At 44.1% G+C, this 20,328-nt stretch overlaps 1 long non-coding RNA gene and 1 pseudogene across 2 annotated transcripts in view; one reads left to right on the top strand and one right to left on the bottom strand.

Moving 5' to 3' along the window:
* Positions 1 to 20,328, bottom strand: part of LOC105882564 (uncharacterized) — a 196,892-nt gene that overhangs the window by 129,281 nt on the left and 47,283 nt on the right. The gene's annotated exons all lie outside the window — the stretch shown is intronic.
* On the top strand, positions 17,448 to 17,595 carry LOC142864277 (uncharacterized; annotated as a pseudogene).

Below are 20,328 nucleotides of genomic sequence, written 5' to 3'. Positions count from 1 at the left end.
TCTGCACTGATAAATGAGTTAAGATGTTTTACCTTCCTGGGTCTGAGATTGTTCACCTTTAAAACAGGAGGATGGAATGGGTGAGAAGGGTGCAGACTCAGACTGACTTATTCTAATCTGTATTAATACTGAGACTTCAGGAAAACTATTCCTCTCTCAGAACCTCAGTTTCTTCAACTGAAAAAATGGCCTTCTAGTGTGTAAATCATAAGATTGTGGGAATTAAATATATATACACATACACACACATATATAGTTGACATACACACACATACACACACATATATGTTACATATATAGTTGACCATTGAATAACATGGGTTTGAACTGTGTGAGTCCATGCATATGTAGATTTTTTTCAACTAAATTTGAATCAAAAATACAGTATTCCCAGGATATGAAACTGTATGGAGGGCTGACTTTTCATACCCACAGGTTCCTCAGGGTAGACTGCAGGACTTGATTATGTCCAGACTTTGGTATAAATGGGGGTCCTGGAACCAATCCCTTGCATATATCGAGGGATGACTGTATAGACAGCTAGCAAGTGTGTGGCACATGGCAGGCATTCAATAGATATTACGTTCCCCTTTCCACCTTCAGGGTCCCTTCCAGCTCCCCCTCACCTCACTTTCCTTTAAGATTCTATACTCATCAGTCTTTCTTTCAATGGTTAAGTCATTGGAAGTATTATAGCACCATAAGAAACTTTGCCTTAGTGTTTCTGACAGCCCATGTGTGGCCCCCTGACATTCTCCCACCTCCCACCCCCTCTGACAATTATCTTTAAAAAAAGGTATAAACGCACATGTACTTTATTTGTCAGCATGCAGATCACAAGCTCCTTCAGGGAAGTCTCTTCACTTCCCGGTGAAGACCTCAGACATCCCCGCATTGGTGTCACACATTGAGCAGGAGCAAACAGCAAGCTGTCATGCAAAATCAAGGCAACAGCTTCCATGAGGATGCGCATTTAGCAACTTAAATACACAAGTCTCACCTGGCTATCTGCTGTGAGCAATGTCAGCAAGGCTGCGTCACACCCTACATCCCAGCCTGAGGGGAAGGCACAAAGAAGAATAAGCATATATGTGATCAAGGAGGCTGAAAAGGGATTAGATTAAATAAAACATATAATCAGTGAGCCTCATGAGCTATTTACTGTTTGCCTTGCAGAAGAACTGAGATAGCAGAGGTGCATGAATGCTATCAGAGCATCACAGAGATCTTTTGAGAGGTTTGATAGCCCCGACTCCTGGCATATTCCCCACTCGCAAACTCCTCATGGCACTAAAATTATAAAGGGACATAATTATAATGGGACATCTTTCACTTTCTCTTCAAAGGTCCAGGCACAATTTACTTAACTAGAACAACTACCACAAGTAAGAACACTGCTTCCTTTCCAGGACAGGACAAAGCACATTCTATATAAAATAGTCAGTCCTAAAAATTGATCTGGAACAAGAGGACAGCTATCTGCAAAGAACAGGCCAGGATTAACAACTGCTGAGGAAATTGAGGTGGTGCTGGGTGGGGGTGGGGTCTGAAAATCCAGTACCCAGTTCTACAGAAGAGAAGGTGACACTATACCTTCAACATGGGGACAGGGGAGAAATGCTGAAAGGGGAAGTCCCAGTGCCCCCAAAGCAAATCCTTTATTCGTGATGCGTACTGGGGCAGCCTTGCCCTGGTGCTGTCCAAGGTAGGGAACTCTTTTTGTTTTTACTTTTGCCTTGACTATTTACCCCTTCCCCCTCCTTTATTTTATCTGTTGCATAGTAACTGTTAATATTTAATGGCCACTCACAAAATGAATGATGTTATGTACAGCATTGTTAACTCACTGACCAATGAATAAACACACTGAATCCAAAAACATCTAATCTGTGTGCTTCGTGGGCTCACATATCATCATTGCCAGGGCCTGTATTCAGCAACTCAGCATTTCCTTCATCCTTTTATCCACTCTTGCATTCATGCATTTAAGATTTATTAACCTCCCAGTATTAAGCAAACTGTATGGAAAGAACTGGATGGGGCTTACCCCTGGCTCTGTAACAGAGTCATGGAACAGCAGAAAAAATCATTTTAGTGCGTGCATTCTTTCATACACAGTTGAGAGGAAGAGAACCACAAGCCCAAATCACACTGGAATAAAAATTCTACATAAATTTAAAGAATTAAAAAATCATGTTAGACAGATTTACAATTTAACTACATAAAAAACAAAAACATCTGCATGGGGAAAAACATAATATGTGGAGTTAAAAGACAAATGACACACTGGAAAATGGAAGTACTTACATATTTAAAAAGATACAGAAACAATACACCAGAAAGAGGAGAAGGGTCACAAGAGACATTTTCTAGCAAAGAAAACGTAGTAGCTTTTAAACATGAGAATATAGCCCAACTTCCTTCATAAGATGAAAACTATATGTTTAAATTACACCATTGTAATTTATATTATACCACCTTGTAATGGCATACAGGAATACTGTTTTTTCCTATAAGACTGGTAAAAATCCAAGAGTTTTATAAAAAAAAAAAAACTAGGATAGAAAAGCTATATACTCTCATACGATGCCAGGGCAACCTCTACAGAGGGCAATTTGGTGATATCTATCAACTTTACAAATGCACAAAATCTTTGACCCGGAAAATCAGTTCCAGTCTCACACACATGTGAAATGATATATGCACAAAATTATTCACTACAGCATTTTTACTCGTGGAAAAAGATTGGGAACAAAATCAATACCCATCAATGGGGATTTAATAAATTATAATACATGCATACCAGAGAATGTATGCTGGTATAAGAATTTTTAGAAAGCTCTTCTACAAAGAGCAATGATCTCTAAAATATACTTTAAGTGAAACAACAGTGTAAACAATGGTCTGGAGAGAATATATAAAGGGGAGAGAAAATGATTTATATATATTTGCTTGTAAACACACACTATGTTTCTGCAAGAACACAGAGCTGATAATATTGGTTGCCTCTGGGGAAGATAATTGGGGAGAAGAAGTCAAGGTTGTAGGGATAAACCCTGAGAACTTTCAAGATGTTTTATATTTGAACCATGTGAATGTATTACCTATTTAAAAGTTTTTTAATCGAAGTCATCTTAGGGAGTAAAGAGATTGTCATTCCTTATAACTTCAATATCGATTCCCTCCCTCACCTAACCCCTTGCTTTTAGCCTTTGTACTACCAATGTATTGCCTTAATGATAAGCATTTCTACTAAGTGCTATGCCATCCTATTTAAACTTATGTAATATCAATAAATGGCGCTGTGAAATTTAGTGCTTTTATGTTCCCATATTTTTTTCACGAGAGCATATTTTGTCTTCCCTTTTGAGTTTTTTAAGGTTTCTTCCTGAGTAGCATCTGTAAGAAGGGGGAAAAAAATGTTATAACTGTTCTTGAGTACCTTCCTTGTGCCCAAGGCTGTTATGATGTCTAATTTAATCTCATAACAATCCTAGGGCTGAACAGTTTTCCTCTCCTTATTATACAGATGATAAATTTGGGGCACAGAGAGGATAAATGACTTTCCAATGGCAACTCAGCTAACAAGTGGTGGAGCTCAGATCCGAGTGCATTCCTCTGGGTCTGCTCAATACTGCCTCCTTGTGCAATAGGAAAGTAATGGTCTTTGTAATTCTAATCAATCATGATGATGTTCTTTTACTGTCAGTGCTTTGATTTTCACGTTTGTGAAACCAGGCTTAATACTTATTTTGCAGGAATGGATTGAAAATTAACAAAAATGCACATATCACTGTGCCTGGCTGGTAATAGATGTTCCATAATGTCAGTGTCCTCTGTTTTTATATTCCAGTTTCTAGAAGACTACTACACATTTAGTTGTGCTCAAAAGTACAAGCTGTTTTTTCCCTGAATCAAAGAAATTGGAATAATGGTTCTATGGTCAGAGAAGCATCCCTGAGGAGGTATGCCAAAAGTAATCTAAAGAGGCACTACGGCAGAGTCTCCTGGGATAGAAAGGGCAAGTTTGTTATGCTCTGAGATGTCCTGTTCCCCTCCTGCTTTCTGAGCTAAAAGGATCCCTTAAAGGGATCTGTCAAGACTGACTTTATAGTTTCATCCAGGTTGGGCACAAGCCAGTTTATTAAGCCAAAGGCAGAGGCTCATTGTGCCAGCTAAAATCGTATCACTTACATCCAGAAATGGGCAGAAGTCAAGTAACATTTGAAATATAAATCTACTCCAGCCCACGGCTTCAACAAAGAAGGTAAATGGGTGACAGAGGGCACCTACAGAGCACCTGTAATTTCACTTAATTGGCCAAAGGACTTCATTGTTCCATGATGCAAATGAAAGATCATTAATGGGCAGTAAAAGGGGGCGGAGGGTGGGGAGAATGTGTAACAGAGACAGCTTAATGCTTTCAGGGGAAATTGGCACATCAGAGCTCTGCTGTAATATGCAGTTGGCTAATTTCACTGAGGTATTGAACACATGATGGATGGCAATAGTTAACAGGCACCATGACAGCAATAATGAAGACACTCCCTGCCAGCAGAAGACCTCTGCTCCCGCCTCCCATTTAAATGACTTCTCTTACCACTGAATGCCTGCTTGTCAGGAGTACCTGTTACCTATTCCCTGATGGCTTCGGATGAGATGCTCGCACTCCAAAGGACCGCCTGGCTATCTACCACTGATCTCCCTGTGCCCCCCTTCTCTTCTCTTAATGTGATTTACCTAGGAAAGTGCAAAGCCAGGAAATTGAGCTACAAGGAAAATTGAACTTAAGAGCAGCACTGCAATTTCTACCCAGTTTGATGTTTTTCATTGCTTCTAAGTGGCTGGCAGTCTTCAATGTTTTCTGGGCACCACAATGTCAGGACAGACAGCCTTTTTATTTAATTGACTGTCATTATGTGCCATGTTTGTGCCTCAGGAAGGTCAGATGAGGTGTACGAGGACTGTATAATGTTGTCCAGAGACAAAGACCAAGGGAAATAAGAGAATGGAATGATGCCATGGTCCCAGGATGGAGGGGATGGCAGGGAGTTGTGCTGGGATTTATGGACTTCAGAGATTGATTACTGGGGAGGTGAGTGGTTTTCCTAATGACTTAGGATGCAAGGGAATGCAAGCCAAGAAGACTTCATGAAATTAACACACGCCATGACCTTGGAATCAGCTTAAGCATCATTCAATTTGAGATCAGCTCTATTAGGCTTAGATAATATGTAGTAACTGACTTCACTACCATTTTATTTTTGTCATCTCTCTCAAATATGCAAAAGTAGTCCCATGATTTGACCTAGATAGTAACTATGCAAAAACATAATAATGATGCGTACCTATTGCCATAGCACAAAATTATACTGAATAAAGCATCCATATTTTATAAAAAGAAAGCTGCAAATGGCAGTTTGCTACATGACAAGGAGATTAAAGGTATATGTTAGACCTTTTCAAGCATAAGTGACTAAAGAGGGCTGGAGAATGAAAGGAAAGAAATGACCAAATGGATTAATAATGACACAGCCTTCCATTTGGGAAACACAAAGTTTAATGTTGACTTAAATCTCAGTGAAAATAGGTTGGAAGGTCAACATTGAGATTCCAGAGGACTTAATAATACAGGAAAGCACTAAAAACTAGGGGGAATTAAAAAAAATAAAATAAAGAGGAATTCTAATGTCTGTGCGCTGCTCCTCTGGCTGATCAAAGGGTAAGCACATCAACAAAACCTCCACTGTTTATGGAGTGTCTGTAATGAACCAGGGTTTGAATCATTATTTGGAAATCCCAGCAGAACCCTGAGAGGTGAGTACCAGCAGCCCTCCTTGTCACTCGAGAATCATTATTTAGAGAGGCAAAAGGACCAACCTAATGTCACTCACCAAGTGGATGCTTGAGCTTGGATTTAAATGCAGCTCTGTCTGTCTCCAAAATATTTCCATTCCACATCACACTGCAACTCACAAACAGTGCCAACATGACTCAGAGGCCCAAAGCCCTCTCTTCAAGGTGGCAGAGAATTCCAGCTACCTAACCTTCAAGAACCCTTGACAAAACGGCTCACGCCCTGGGCAAAACCTCACAGCGAGGTCACCCTCTCATGCGGGTGAGTCTCTGCTGCTGTCACTCGTGTGACCTGGGGTTTCCCTCCTAAGATCAGCTGTTCTCCTGAATCTCCCTCTCTGCCCTCTCCACGAGGCCCCTCATAGATCAATGCAGTTAAAAGTTCACAGTCTCACAACATGAGACCCTGAGTGTAGATCAGGCTTGAAAAGGAAAATTACTGGGATAGAGATGGGAAAGGGATTGTGGTGCTCACTGTCACTTCATCAGTAGGATCGACTGGCCCCTCACTCACACTGTCACACTCAGGGGTTCCTCTATTTCCCCACTTTGAAGCATTCACAGAATGCCCCAGAGGCAGACCACTGCACAAGAGGTAGGGACAAATCCAAGGCCAGAGTCCTTTCATGGGAAGGGCTTACTATGGAATCAGGCCTCCTTTGTTCTCTCAGGTCTCAGCCTCTTCCTTGAGGCCCTTGTCAAAATGACCCTCCCCAGAGCTGCTCCACACTCAACAACCTCCTTGGATCTCCCCCTCAAACATCCTCTCTCTGGGTCCTCTTTGCTCTTCACTGTCTGCTTTGGACAAATGAGGGGTAGTGGAGACAAGTAGTTAGGAGCACCTGTACTTATTTGGCACATGGATTTGTCATGCAACCCTCTCTGAACCTCAGGTTCCTCTTCTTTAAAATAAGGAAGAAAGTTCACCTCATGAGCTTGTCATGAAGATAAAATGACATCACAGATGGAAAACACATAATGTCAGGCATGTAGAAAGCACTTAATAAAGGGCATCTGGCACTATTCTTGTTACTATCGTCAGTATCCAAAGAGGTTCTTCTAGCTCTTCCTCCCCCACGAGCATCTCTTGCATTTCTAAAACCTCAGACTTTCTTTACAGCTCCACATCCCCCCATCACCGTGCCCAGGACTTCTAATCTCTCCTGCTGGGACTGCAGTTCTCCCACCCCACCTCTCCTAGGTACTTATCTTCTGGACTATTGTCTGTTCTCAATACACACATTAGCATAAATGTTATTATCTCTAAAATCCAATTAATTTCAATTACTGTGGCCCCAGACAGATTGTGAGTGCTCTCAATTCATGGAAGATTCTGAGGAAGTGGGGTTGTCTCTGATTTCTTCAATTTTACATGGCTGCAAGGACCAGGGAAGCAGAGAGATAGTGGGACACAGACTACCTCGGACCTCATTCACCCAGGCCCCCCAACTCTCTCAAAGATGCAGGCTCTGTCTAGAGTGAAGACTTTCACAATCTTACCAGTTTTCACTGGTCTTCTCTCCTTAGACAAGGTTATAGGTTGCAAACAAATAGCAAAGTGGGCAAAATAGAGGCCACAAGAGAGATACTAAATGACAATCTAGCTGCATGTACAAACTAAAGAAGAAATAATCAAGAACTGATAATACATACATATGTCTTTAAGATCCTAAAATTGCAATTTTAGCCAACACAGATTAATGCAATATCAAATAATCAAATCTTGATTAGGCTTATCTGATCTACCTTATGAATCCATTCAACAAATGTCCACTGTGCACCTGTCATGTGGCAGGCGCTCTGGTTCTGGGGCCACAACAGGAACGAGCAGACCATGTCCCTATCAGACTTATATTGAATGGAAGAGATGGCCAGCAGGCAAGATATTTGGTTATATTATTTTGAATTAGCCATAATTCTGCTTCTTCTCACCAATGTTGATAATTGAGATGGTAAAATAGATAAGAACTTTGGGTCCTTATTGATGATTTGGTATCTAGAGGCTGTGCACAAGGCCCAGAGCTGAGGAGAGCTTGGGCCACATGTGGGCAGCTCTAACACATGGGTCCTTGTTAAGTTCTGCCCTTTCATATATACAATAATACGTTCTGTAACCCGATCACCAGCCCTTTCCACCTGGATATCATTGTCATGAATCATTGCTTAGAAACCCCAAAAGAACCTTAAGAGGCAGGTAAGCCCCCAAGATCATGTCCCCGGTGACACCAAGTAGCTGTCTTCAACTGAGTCCAGCATTATTCCCAGGCCATATTTCCTGATGGCTTCAAGTTCCCTGCCTTTGTGTTTAGGCTGCGATAACCAATTACCATTGACTGGGTGGCTTAAACACAAACATTTATTTCCATGGCTCTGGAGGCTGGGAAGTCCAACACCAAGATGTCAGCTGATCTGGTGGGGATGGCTGTCTTCTTGTTGTATCCTTACAAGGCAGAAAGAAGAGAGAAGCAACAATCTCTCTCCTGTCCCTTCTTACAAGAGCCCTAACCCCATCAGGAAGGCTCCACATTCATGACTTAGTCACCTCCCAAAGGCCCTCCTGCTAATAGCATCCCACTGGGATTAGGGCTTCAACATATGGTGGGGGGAGGACACACACATGCAGTCCATACACTCCCAATTTTACTTCAAGACCCATTTTTCCTTGTAGTTTTTTCAGGAAGCATGTTAGTAACAGTTCCACTGAGTACTTTAAGTGCCAGATCTCACACTAGAAACACTACGCACATTCAAGCCTCAAATCAGCCATGAGCACCCTGGCACCAGCCACGGGGACTCCTGCACCATCTCTGGGTCTAAGTTTCCAAATGTGTAAAATCAGTGTTTGGGCCTCTGCTCTCCATGGATGATAAATTTATTGGGAAGCTAAAGCCCTGGGAAAGAACCAAGGAGGTTAAAAGCTACGAAGCGTGACTCGAAAGACCTAAGACCTTGAATAAGTTGGATGGAGGTGGGGTCTCCAGTGGTCTCAAGAGGGGTGTCCCAGGGCTGGTGATGCAGTGTGGGGTACATATGCAGCCTTACTCTGGGACAATGGGTTACTTAGTAGCAGTGACTTGTGAAAGACTGTTCTCCGGGAGGTGCAGCCCTGGGAGCCGGCTGGGAAGGCGAAGGTGTCTGATGTCAGGACACAACAGGAGGAACAAGGTTCCCTGAACCCACATGTGCTCGTTTCTCCTTTTCTCTGTAAGTGTTTAGCTGCTGGAAGGACCCTGGGTGCAAAGAGGATGTTGCCATCCTGGCCAGCAAGAGAACACACACGGTTCCCCTGTCCTCCCTCTTTCTGGCTTTCAAGTGGCTCCTGTTCTTCATTTTGTTATCCCTCCTCATTCACATCCTTTTCCTTTGGGGTTTTGTTAAAGGCCAACCATCTGCCCCCAGCTCAGTGATTCTCTCTGAACATTTAATCCCTAAAAAACAACAGCAGGTTCGATTCGCAGAAGGCCCAACTGCTTCATGGTAATCAGGATTGAAACTCTCCTTGGTGGCACTTGCACAGTGCACACGGCTGGGACCTCACATGGGGAAACACCTGCATGGCGTGTCTCTATGACAGCAGATGGGGCTGCATTGCCAGAGCGCTGAGCCTATGCTTCTGTCAGGAGCCACAGAGTGTCCTAGCTCCAGGATAGGAAAGGGCTGCTCTCCCTGCCCCCACCCTCCCCCCATGGACCCCAAGGCTTCAGGGCATAAAAGTGAACTTTCCAGCCCCTGAGCTGAGCTGTCTCAAGGGACCTTCTGAGTTAGAGACCCAGACACCAAGAAGCCTCCCCTGGTATTATGGCAAGAAAAGAACAATTCCTTCCTTGCCACCTTTAAGCTTGTCTTTAGCTCTCTCCCTGGGCAGCCAGCTCATCAGCATATAGAGTAATTTTGATAGAACCTCTGTAATGCTTTCTCTCAAAAGAAGGATTTTAATACCCTTCTGAGTGACATTTAATATGATAACAGTATGTAAGTTTGACAGGAAGCTGTTTTCCAAGAGTTAAAGTCCTAACAGTCCCACAGATCAGACTGACAATGGCTTTCTTGATCATTATTAAATTCCCTGTGATTAGAAAATGGGCCGGTGCTATTGATTTAAACTCTTTGAGTTAAGCTAAGCTTTGGAGGCCTTTCACAAGGCACAAAAAGGGCATTTGATATTGTATTTTACCTTCCCAATTAAAGTACATTTCAGAGTACAAATAGCAGACAGCCAGGCTTTAGGCAGGAGCTCCAGGAAGAAAGGTGGAAGCATTTGCCCAGAATATAGCACCACAAGGCAAGTCCCGCCACCGCAGATGCAGCAAGGCATGGTATAGGGCATGAAGCTAGAATTCCCACAGGCAGAAGGCTTCCTGCTCCCAAAGGTACCTGGGCCAATGACATTTTGAATTCAACCTCCAAGCCCCTAAGGATGGGAAGAACATATGTCCTAAAATTTCCAGTGTCATTTCGATTTCCGGGATTTGGTCCTGTGGTCCCCTCAATATCTGCCAAGCTGTATGTACACATTTTGCATCAAGAAATTGTCACCAAATCTCCAAAGGTTAAAGATTCCGGGTTACTTTTTCAGGTTAATAAGCAGAAAGAGAATGGAGGCAACAGTGTTTCTATTACAATCTAAAGCTCTGGAGAAAACAAGGATCCCTAGAGGAAAATCTCGAGCAATTGTGGGGTATTAAGTGCTTTGTGTCTTTCTGAGCGAAAGACACTTGTGGTTTTTAGGTGCACCTGCGGTGCCTGTTTGTTGCCCAGACAATAAGCAGTTTGAGTGACTGTGCTTGGGCCCCTGAGTATTTCCTCCCTTGATTGCCTGTCTTTTCTAATCCGGACCATCCCTTGGAGAGCTTTCTGAAAACCAGTGGCTGCCTCTCCAGCTCCGAGGTCTTGGTGCCCAGTATCTTTGGTTCTGCCCACAAGGAGCTCAGCACCCAAGCTAGGAGGACTTTTCATGTTCATCCTATCACTGTTTTTCTTTGAACCATAATCCACAGCAAGAAATACATTCTTCAACCCCAACCCAGCCCATGACATGGATTCAAAACAGAAACAAAAGAGTGAGCAAACAATGCTCGTGCACTAGTTGTGTTTTGATGTCACAGCCAGCAAAACTAATGTTATGGCTCCGACAGGTGTTGTTGGCCTGTAAAGTGAAAACTGCTCTATGTTATCGGGAATCACAAATACTCATGTATTCATTTCTTTAGGAAATAACTTACAGAGCACAGGGCATGTGCCTGTGTTGGGTGGTGGGATATAGAAGAACGCAGGAGTGTCTGCCTTCAAGCAGCTCACAATGGATGGGAAGAAACATAACTGATACCCAGGAAGATGTCAGTAACAATTGCAAAGAGATTGGTGTTCAGATGATGTGGGGGTCCATGCTGTAGAGGTGTGAGGAGTGAGAGGTGAGGGGGGACACACACTGGGGAGGGTGGGAGAGCTACTAGGAAACTTAGCATCCTTGAGGGGACAGGCTGCATCTCCTTCATCTCTCTATTACCTGCAGGTGCCTGCACATCATGGGCTTTGAATAATTGTGCATCGAATGACTCACTGGTTAGATCACCTCAGGACTGCTAAGGAATCCAACAGCTACTGTTTTTGAGCAAATGAAAGTATACCTGGCTCTGTGCTGGCAGTTTCACCTAGTTATCACATTTAATCCTCAGGACAAGCTAGTGGAGTACTTGCTATCATCCCTAATTTTATGGTGAGGAAATTGATCCTCAGACATGCTCAATGGCTTACCCAAGGTCGCACAGCTTAAGTAAGTGGAGGGTCTAAGACTTAAACCCAGACCGTTTGAATCCAAAGCACATGCTCCTTCCACTCCTTCAAAGGGCCATGTAGATTTAGATAGCTTTGTGGAGACAGGCGAGGGCAGAGTCTAGGAAGGGAAATGGTGTGAGCACGAAGCATGGCCTCTTTGGGGAACAGGTGAGGAAACTGGCAAGACAGAACTGGAAGCTTGATTTTAGGAGAAAGGCAGGCAAAGGCCAGGTTAGGGGATCATAAGAAGAGAAATGTAGCCAGAAATAAGTTTGGATTGCTGAAAATAAAAATGCAAACAATACCAATAACAACAACATTTTTTTGAGTATTTACAATATGCTAGGTACCACTTCAAGGTCTTTACTAATCAGTAATTTCATTCTACAGTTGAAAAACCTTAGGCACAAAGCAGGCTAAATGACTTGTCCAAGATCAAACAGAAGAATGTTTATAATCATGGGCAGGTGTGAAATTGGTGTTGCTACTACCAGCATACGATCTTTGCGTCTCCACTTTTCCCAAATACAGTCCTGTCCTTGTTGCTCAGTGGGAACCCAGAGCACCAGAGAACCTGCAGTGGACGCTTTGGTGCTCCCCTCAGATCCCCTCACTGGGGCTGCTTTGCCCAACCCCCAGCTGTTGAGAATATTGGCTGCTGACAATTCACAGCTGTGACCCTGGCTGGACATTATCCTAAGCCAAAAAGAATTGCCTTACCTGAGGTTACACCCTCTGAGGAGACAACCTGTGGTCAATGACAGACTGATATGGAGGAATCCAAAGTCTCAACTTTGCCTCAACCGAGGACAACTCTGAGAGATCATCCTAGATCAAAGCTACCTATACAACTGGCTGAATCTTCAGTGGAAACTGCATGTTAGGTCAGTAGCTTCTCGTCTTCCTCCTCTTCCTCCTCCTCCTTCTCCTCTCTCTTCTCCTCCTCCTCTTCCTGCTTCCTTCTCAATCCTGCCCTCCTCACTTTTTTAAAAACAGGTGTTTCTCTCAAGAGCACTCCCTAACTAACCCTGGATGAAATTCTCCATCTCATAGCCTGTTTCCAGGGAACTCAATCAAAGCCAATTGGCACCAGCAGTGGCCCTAGGGAGTGGACTGTAAAATGGGAGTTTGGAGGTGAATTACTCCCTGACCAGCTGCCAATGAGGACTCCATCCCAGTGGCAGGTGTAGTGTGGATAGTCTCTGGTGTGCTGCAGCAGGGCAATTGTGAGTGTCTACCAAAGCTCAGTGTGCTAGGACACCAGGGGAAGGTGGTGCAGTGACTGGAGTAAGATCTCTGGCACGGGAGAGGCGTGATGGGTACAGTAACTAGAAAGGCCATGGAGTTGGTAGCTATGGCTGAGTGCCACTGATAAACTCACTCAAGGGAGCTGATATCAGACTCATGGTAATCAGTTGACAATTCAAGGTGAAATGTGACAGCAGGATTTCCTTTGCAGCATTTAAGGAAAGCCTAAAGTCCTGCAATAGAAGGCCATCAGCACAAAGGATCAAGTTCAGGGCTTAAACATGTAAGAGCACAAGAACTTGAGAGGAGGTTGGATTCTCAGCTGGGAGGTCTCCTATGCCAAGGTCAAGGCCATAACAGAAAAGGAGTGGAACTCTGAGTCTTGGTCTGAGTCTGATATCATTATCTGGGTAATGATGTAGTTGAGATTTTTGAACTTCATTCTGCCCCAGAACTTGCTGGACCTGCGAAGTAGCCTATCCCCCTTGGTAGTTGGTAGTGCCCCCTTCCTTGTTTGATGTCATGCAGTGGTGGCCAATGAGTCAGGTGCCTTATGAGACCTTGTAGGCTGCCCTCAGGATCTCTACTCCAATCTCCCCTTCTGTCAATCAGACAATAGGAAAAGTCAAATCAACAAAACCAGCAAAAACATCAAGGTCAGCTGAGGGAGGAGAGGGGGCATACATCCAAGTAGTGCAGGTACTGGCTAACATGTACCAGGGAGGGGTGTGAGTGTGTGCATTGGGCTGGATCCTGAGCAATGAATCAAATGGGTGGAAGACAGTTGGGTAAAGGAGGTTGTATCGATATGCAAATGTATTAAAATTTTCCCATGGTGTTAAGTCAGACTCCCTGGCAAGGATGCTGGGAGAAGATGCTAATAAACTTCCAGGTTGAATCTCGGAAGCTTGGTAAAAGTGATGGCCCACACAAAATGGACATACCAGCACTTCCCTGGCAGCTGGTGGAAGAAGGACTCAAAAGTCTCAGGAAAGTGGGCATCACAGAATGGACACTGGACACTGCCAGAAAACCCACCTGCTGACTATGTTCCGTGAAGATGAGGAGGACGCCCAATTCCCCAAAGCGACAAGGAATGTGCTCGTAAGGACACCAGCGTCATCACCACTCGGTGGTGTCTGACTTCTCTCCGCTGGAGGTGGCAGTAGGAGACACTGTTGCACAACTGGCCGCCCTGACGGCAATAGGAATGCTAGGATTCAAAGTGCCAAGTAGGCCATGGTGAACGAGAGTGGGCTGCTCCCAAATTAGCCAAAGAGCAGCCCCAGTTGTACCTACTGTGTGAGATGTGGCACCTTTATTAGAGCAGATTAACTCAGACTCCAACATATACTATGCAAAGGTTACTCTAGCAAATGCATTCCTTTCCATCCCTTCTCAAGGAGGACCAAAAGCAGTACACATTCCCATGGGACAAATAACAGTACATATTTACAGTCTGGCCCCATAACTTCACTTTCCCTCTGTCATAATATAGAGAAAAGAGACCTGAATCATCCATAGATCCCACATATTTTCACACTGGTCTACCATATCGGTGACATCATGCTAATTAGACCAGATACATATGAAGCAGCAGGCATGTTGGAGGCAATGATAAGGCACACATACTCAGAGGGTGTAGATGAACTCTATGAAGACTTGGAGGCTTCCACATCAATGAAGTTTCTAGGGTCCAATAATCTGGGCATAGCAAAGCATTTCCCCAAATAAATGACAAATTATTGCATTTTGTGATTCCCACCACTAAGAAAGGAGCGCAATTCTTGGTAGGCATCTTTGTGTTTTGGAGGCAGCATATTCTACCCTTGGAAAAACTGCTCTGACCCAGTTACCAAGTGACATTAAAGACTGCAAGCTTTGAGTGAAGCCTAGAAAGGTCTCTGAAGCAGCTCCAGGCTGTGGCTAAAGCAGTCTTGTCACTTGGCCATACAACGTGGCAGACTTTATGGCATTAGAGGTTTCTGTGTTTGGAAAAGACATCAAGTAGAGTCAATGGCAAGCCCCAGTAAGAGATCAAGATGTAGACCCACAGGGTTTTGGAGCAAGGCGATGCCATCTGCCACAGGACCATACATGTTCCATCTGGAAGGCAGGACCTGACTTGCCACTGGGCCCTACTAAAGATGGGCCATCATGGCATGGGCACCCAGGGGCCATGCAGCCAGAGCTGCCCATCATAAGCTGGGCTCTGTCATACCCACCAAGTCAGAAAATCAGGTTGATGCAGCATCAATCCTTCATAAGCTAGAAGTAGTATATCTGATATTGGGCATTAATAGGAACTAGGGCACAGGTAAGGTCAACAAGCAGGTGGTCTCAACCCCTATGTCACCTACCATTGCTGCACTAGTGTCTCCTCCCACAACTCACACCTTCTGCTCCTTATGCCCACTAGTGGAAGAGGAGAAGAGATGAGCTTGGCACATGGACGGGTCACCTTGGTATATCAGTGTAAGCTAAAAATGGACAGTGCTATTGCATTGCAGCCCCATTCAGGTGTGGCCCTGAAAGAAAGTAACAAGAAGAAATTTTCCTGATTGTCAAGATTTTATGTGATGCAACAGGCCTTCCATATTGTAAAAAGAGAAGTAGCCCAAAGTAAAAATATTCATAGATTTAGGGCATTTTTCAATGAACTTGCCAGTTGGTCCAGTGTCTTAAAAGGAGAAAGATTAGAAGATTGGGAACAAGATCTTAGAAAGATTCATCTGTTAATAGATGGACCTATGGAAATGGATACAAAGTATGAAGGTCACCAAAGAGCATTACCAATGAAGAGACACTAAACCAGTCAAGTGGGCAGAATAACTCAGTCAGTTGACATCAGCCAGTATTTGTTATGGGCCAGCCCAATACCAATGCAATGAACATAGGAGTGGCACAGCCATGGCAGAAGGGACAGAAGCTATGCATGTGCCCAGTAGGATGTGCTCCCACTCACTAGGGCTGGTCTGGCTACTGCAGCTCCTGGGCATCCAGCCTGCCAGCAATAGAAACTAAGGTTGAGCCCATACTTGGCACCACCCCTTGAAGAGATGAACAGGGAACATGGTGGCAAGTTGACTGCTCTGGACTCCTTTCACCCTAAAAGGAGCAATGACTTAATTTGACTAATATCAACACATATGTCCAGTATGCACTTGCCTTTTCTACCCCTTGAGCTTTGGCCAACGTAGCTATCTTAGGACTTCCAGAGGATTTCATCAGCTGACATAAAATCCTAACCAACATTACCTTAAGCCATGAACCCTACTTAATGTCAAAAACAAAAAACATCAGTAGCAGTGGCCATTTGACCATGAGATTCACTGGTCCTGCCACCTACTATACCCAGGGGTCATCAGCCTGAGAATGGTAGAACAGCCTCTTAAAGAAGCAAGGGAGATGTTGGATGCAGTATGGATTCTAAATTAATGAGCATTATATGGTACTGTGTTCCCCATAAATGGAATACGTGAGTCAGGAAATTAAAGAGGGGAAGTAAAAGTGACCTCACTTACCAACAACCCATAACCCACTAGGGGAATTTATGCTCCCAATCCTATAATATTAGGCTCTGTGGGTCTAGAGGCCCTGGTTCTCAGAGGGAGAACATTTCAATATGGAGTTTCAGTGGAAGTCCATTAAACATAAAGCTACGACTGCTAAGAAGTTCCTTTGGGCTCCTCATACCAAGAACCAACGGGCATGAGAAAGGAACCATCATAACCATCACATAACAGAAGATCAGGCTGTTGCTAGACACAGCAGGGAAGAATATATTCGGCACTGAACCAACCCACTGAGGCATCTCTTGGTGTTCACCTGCCCTGTTTTAATAGTGAATGGGCAGATACAGCAGCCATGTCCAGAGAAGAGCATAGTAACAGGGACTCAGATCCTCAGGCGTGAGGATCTGGTTCGCCCACCAGGCAAACCACCTAGACTAGTAAAATGGTCAGCCAAAGGCAAGGGGTATCTATAATGGGCAATGAAATAGGGCAGTAGTATCAGTTATAGATTCAAGGTCAACTGTACAGAAGGAGCTATGGTTTGTCCCACTAATTCTTTGCCTGTAAATTCCCTGGAAAATGAGACCAGCCTTTATCCCGAAGGACCTGTTCGCAGATAAGGAAAACTTATAAGAAGTGGATTTGAGTGACATAAAAGGTGGACTATAGTGGATACTGTTGTTGTCTACCCCAATCCCTTTCCTCCTAACATCCATCCCTCTGTTGCTGGGACTTTGGCTGTTGACAGCTCATAGCTGCATGTCTTCCTGGGAATTATTCTTAGTTGCAAGGAACTGGTTCATCCAAGGTTACTCTTCCCCTAGGAAATAACTCATACCCAGTGATTGGGTGGTGCAAGGACACAGCTACCATATCCTTGGCTCGGTTTGAGACAACTTTGAAGGCCTGTCCCAGCTTCAGAGCTCTTTATGGGCTCAGCTAACACCTCAGTTGCAATGACATTGCTGATTAGTTTCTCCCACTGCTGAATTCAGTCTTCCTCATTTTCCTACAGGTACATTCCCTAAAATCAGTGCACAAGAAGCCTCTGCTATACTGACCTGGCAGGGAAGACACCATGATTATGAAGATGATTTTCACAGGGTGGGGTTTGTCCATTGCACCCTGCAATTTCCCCAAATGGGGGAAACTCGACTGCCTAAGTTGTGGTAGTGGGGTGCTGCATTCATGTTCTCCCCTATTAATTTAAAAGGAAAAAAGAAGCCTTCTGCAAGCAATTCTCTGTCTCAGGGTCTGTTTCCAGCTAGTTCAATTTAAGTCCGTCCATCTCACTTCACTGTTTTGAAGCTTACATCAAATGCACTTTTCTGTAATGGTATGAGAATGCCCCCACCCACCCCTCACCCCTCCTCCAGAATGAGGAATACTTGGCACACGGCTGGTCCCACGCAAAGATTTCCAAGGGCTTACAGGGAAGAAGTCTTTGTATAACCAGAGTCTATTCCAGGTTGGTGGAATCACAGGGATTTCAGATGAGCTTGCACTAAAAATGAAGCCAGTGTTGCGGCCCTAAAGCTGCGAGACCCACACGCTCCCACCCAAGCATATGGAAGACTGTAGACTTAGGAGACAGGGCAAAGAAGCAAGGCTTCCGCAGAGAGGAAATAAAATGTTACCTCCTACATTTCTGTCTCAAGATGCTGAAAGTAGAAGTTGGAGCCCTCCCCTCTCCACAAATCCCCTGGCAAGCATCTTTGAAGCTCTCACTATAGGAACAAATCACTGTGTCTGGGATTAAAGTCTAAGCAGGAAGATGTTCTAAATTACCTAAACGGCCTTGAAATTTACCATGTTCACACCTATTCTATTAATGACTTCCTCCTCCCTGCTTCCATGATGTTTAGCATATCTGTATTTCTAAATCTCAGCATGCCCCAGACCAGACAATAGTTTCTTTTCTGAGACCATTTGCCTAACATGCTAGGAGAACTTTTAGAGCAAGAATCCAGATTATATTCATCTCTGTGTCCCAAGGGCATGGTTGAGTGAATGTGGCTTCCAAGTCCAGGTCCCAGGAGGTGGGACAGGTGACATGTCACCTCAAGCTATTTCCAAGCTACAAACATCAAGCCAACTGAAAAGGCTAATTAAATATGAGCATGTGAAAAGTTTGTATATTCTTTGATAAAACACTAAATATATTTCTAAGTAAAGGGATGTTTTAATTTGTATATTTTTTCTATAGACTGACCTATTTTCTAATTTCTTTACAATAAATGCTATATAGGTTATAATGTTAAAGTTTCTTAAAAAAAAGAGAGAAAGAAACAGCAATGTCTAGAGATTGTGTCCATTGTTCTAACAACAAACTGGTTTTAGGCTCACTTTGTGAAGGTCCTTAGCCTCCTAACACAGTTTTGTGGAAATAAATTTTACATACAGCCTGCATAGGGACAGGGCATGGGAGCTCCTGGTGCCCAAAGGATAGAACCCAGCTCACAGCTGGGGACAAACACATCTCTCTGTTCCCCTTCCCCAAAGAAGCTGCCTCCTTTTCTTCTTTTGTCACGACAGCTCCAGAGGTCAGCGTGAATGAGTCAGAAAAAAAGCACAAATCAAAATCCCATAAATCTAAACATATTACATCTTTGTATGCATGTTTTTAAAAGGTCTGGTAACATATACAGCATGGGGAATCTGGTTATCAGTGGAATTTCACTTAGAGTGTCTCTAATTGGATTTCTTTTTGCAACAATGTATCTGTTCTTTAAAAATTCAATAATAATGATAATATTTTCATTTGGGAGAAATACACATGGATGGTGAACCCGAAGAAGTGCTATGGTTTAGTACTGCTCTGCTAGTGCTTTCCAAGAGTCTGCAGGGGAGGAGGACAGGTGCAGTCAGCTCCACCCTTCTTGTCCCCATCAGAATGCTGGGGTGATGGCAGGCTGTGACATAGGGAAGGCAAAGTGCACCAAGTCTTGAGACTTGAGTGGAATGGCCGGGGGAGTCCTTGAACATGGGAGCTGCAAGGGGCTTTAAAGACCATCCAGTCCAACTCTGTGCTTGACAAGGAGGTAAACTGAGGCTGAGCCACTTCTGATCACATGAAGCCAGAACAGCAATGCTGGCTGACTATGCCCAGTGGTGTTTCTTTTCACCCTATAACACCGTGTCTCCTACTAGTAGCCACTGGGGCTTGTAGACCTGCGTGTGCCACTCAGCTGCCCCCACCAAACTCTTCTTTTAAAAAGGGGAAGGGAAAGTTAGAGAAGGGAAGGAGAGCAAGAAGAAAGAAAAAAGAACATAAAGGGAGAAAGAGCTCTTCTCATCGCTTTGACAAAGCAGGAAGGAAGACAGCCTCTCTCCAATCTCCACCTGCTCCTCTGACTCTCGGGGGCAGAGCAGCCTTTTGTGACATTGTTTTTCCTCTGAGGCTACCTTTGATCTTCATCCAGGTGACATCTAGTAAAGATGAACATCAAAGGCGGAAGGGAGCCGGAATATGACTTGTCCGAGCGCCGACTCTCCCCACGGCTGGCTGGAGTGAGAGTGCCGATTGTGTGAGCGACAGGGCCGGGACCCCAAGGGATGCTTATTGGAAGGAATGGCAGAGGGAGAGGATGCTTCTTGCTTGAATTGTTCTCATGTTGCCAGGAAATAACTCTTTTTGCCTTTTCTTTCCCACCGCAAGCAATTCTTGTCTCAGAAGGAGAGGGCGACGTGTCTTTCTCCCCCTTTCAGGAAGTGTGGTAGCAAATACCTAGTGCACAAGCACATGTGCACATTAATTTATGCTGCCTGTCGCCTTTGTGTTTGGGAACAAGTCAGGCTCCTTTGTGTAATTGCTTGATGAAACATTCCCATCCATGCTGTCAACACAATTATACCGTTAAATAATGACAGCCACCCCCACCCCTACTGCTACACTGATGAAAAGGCATCTCCGAGCCCTGAGGATCTGGGCTTC

The sequence above is a fragment of the Microcebus murinus genome, chromosome 24 (assembly GCF_040939455.1).
Source record: "Microcebus murinus isolate Inina chromosome 24, M.murinus_Inina_mat1.0, whole genome shotgun sequence".
Taxonomy (NCBI): Eukaryota; Metazoa; Chordata; class Mammalia; order Primates; family Cheirogaleidae; genus Microcebus; species Microcebus murinus.
The sequence above is the reverse complement of the archived record's forward strand: the minus strand, read 5'-3'. Positions and strand labels throughout refer to the sequence as shown.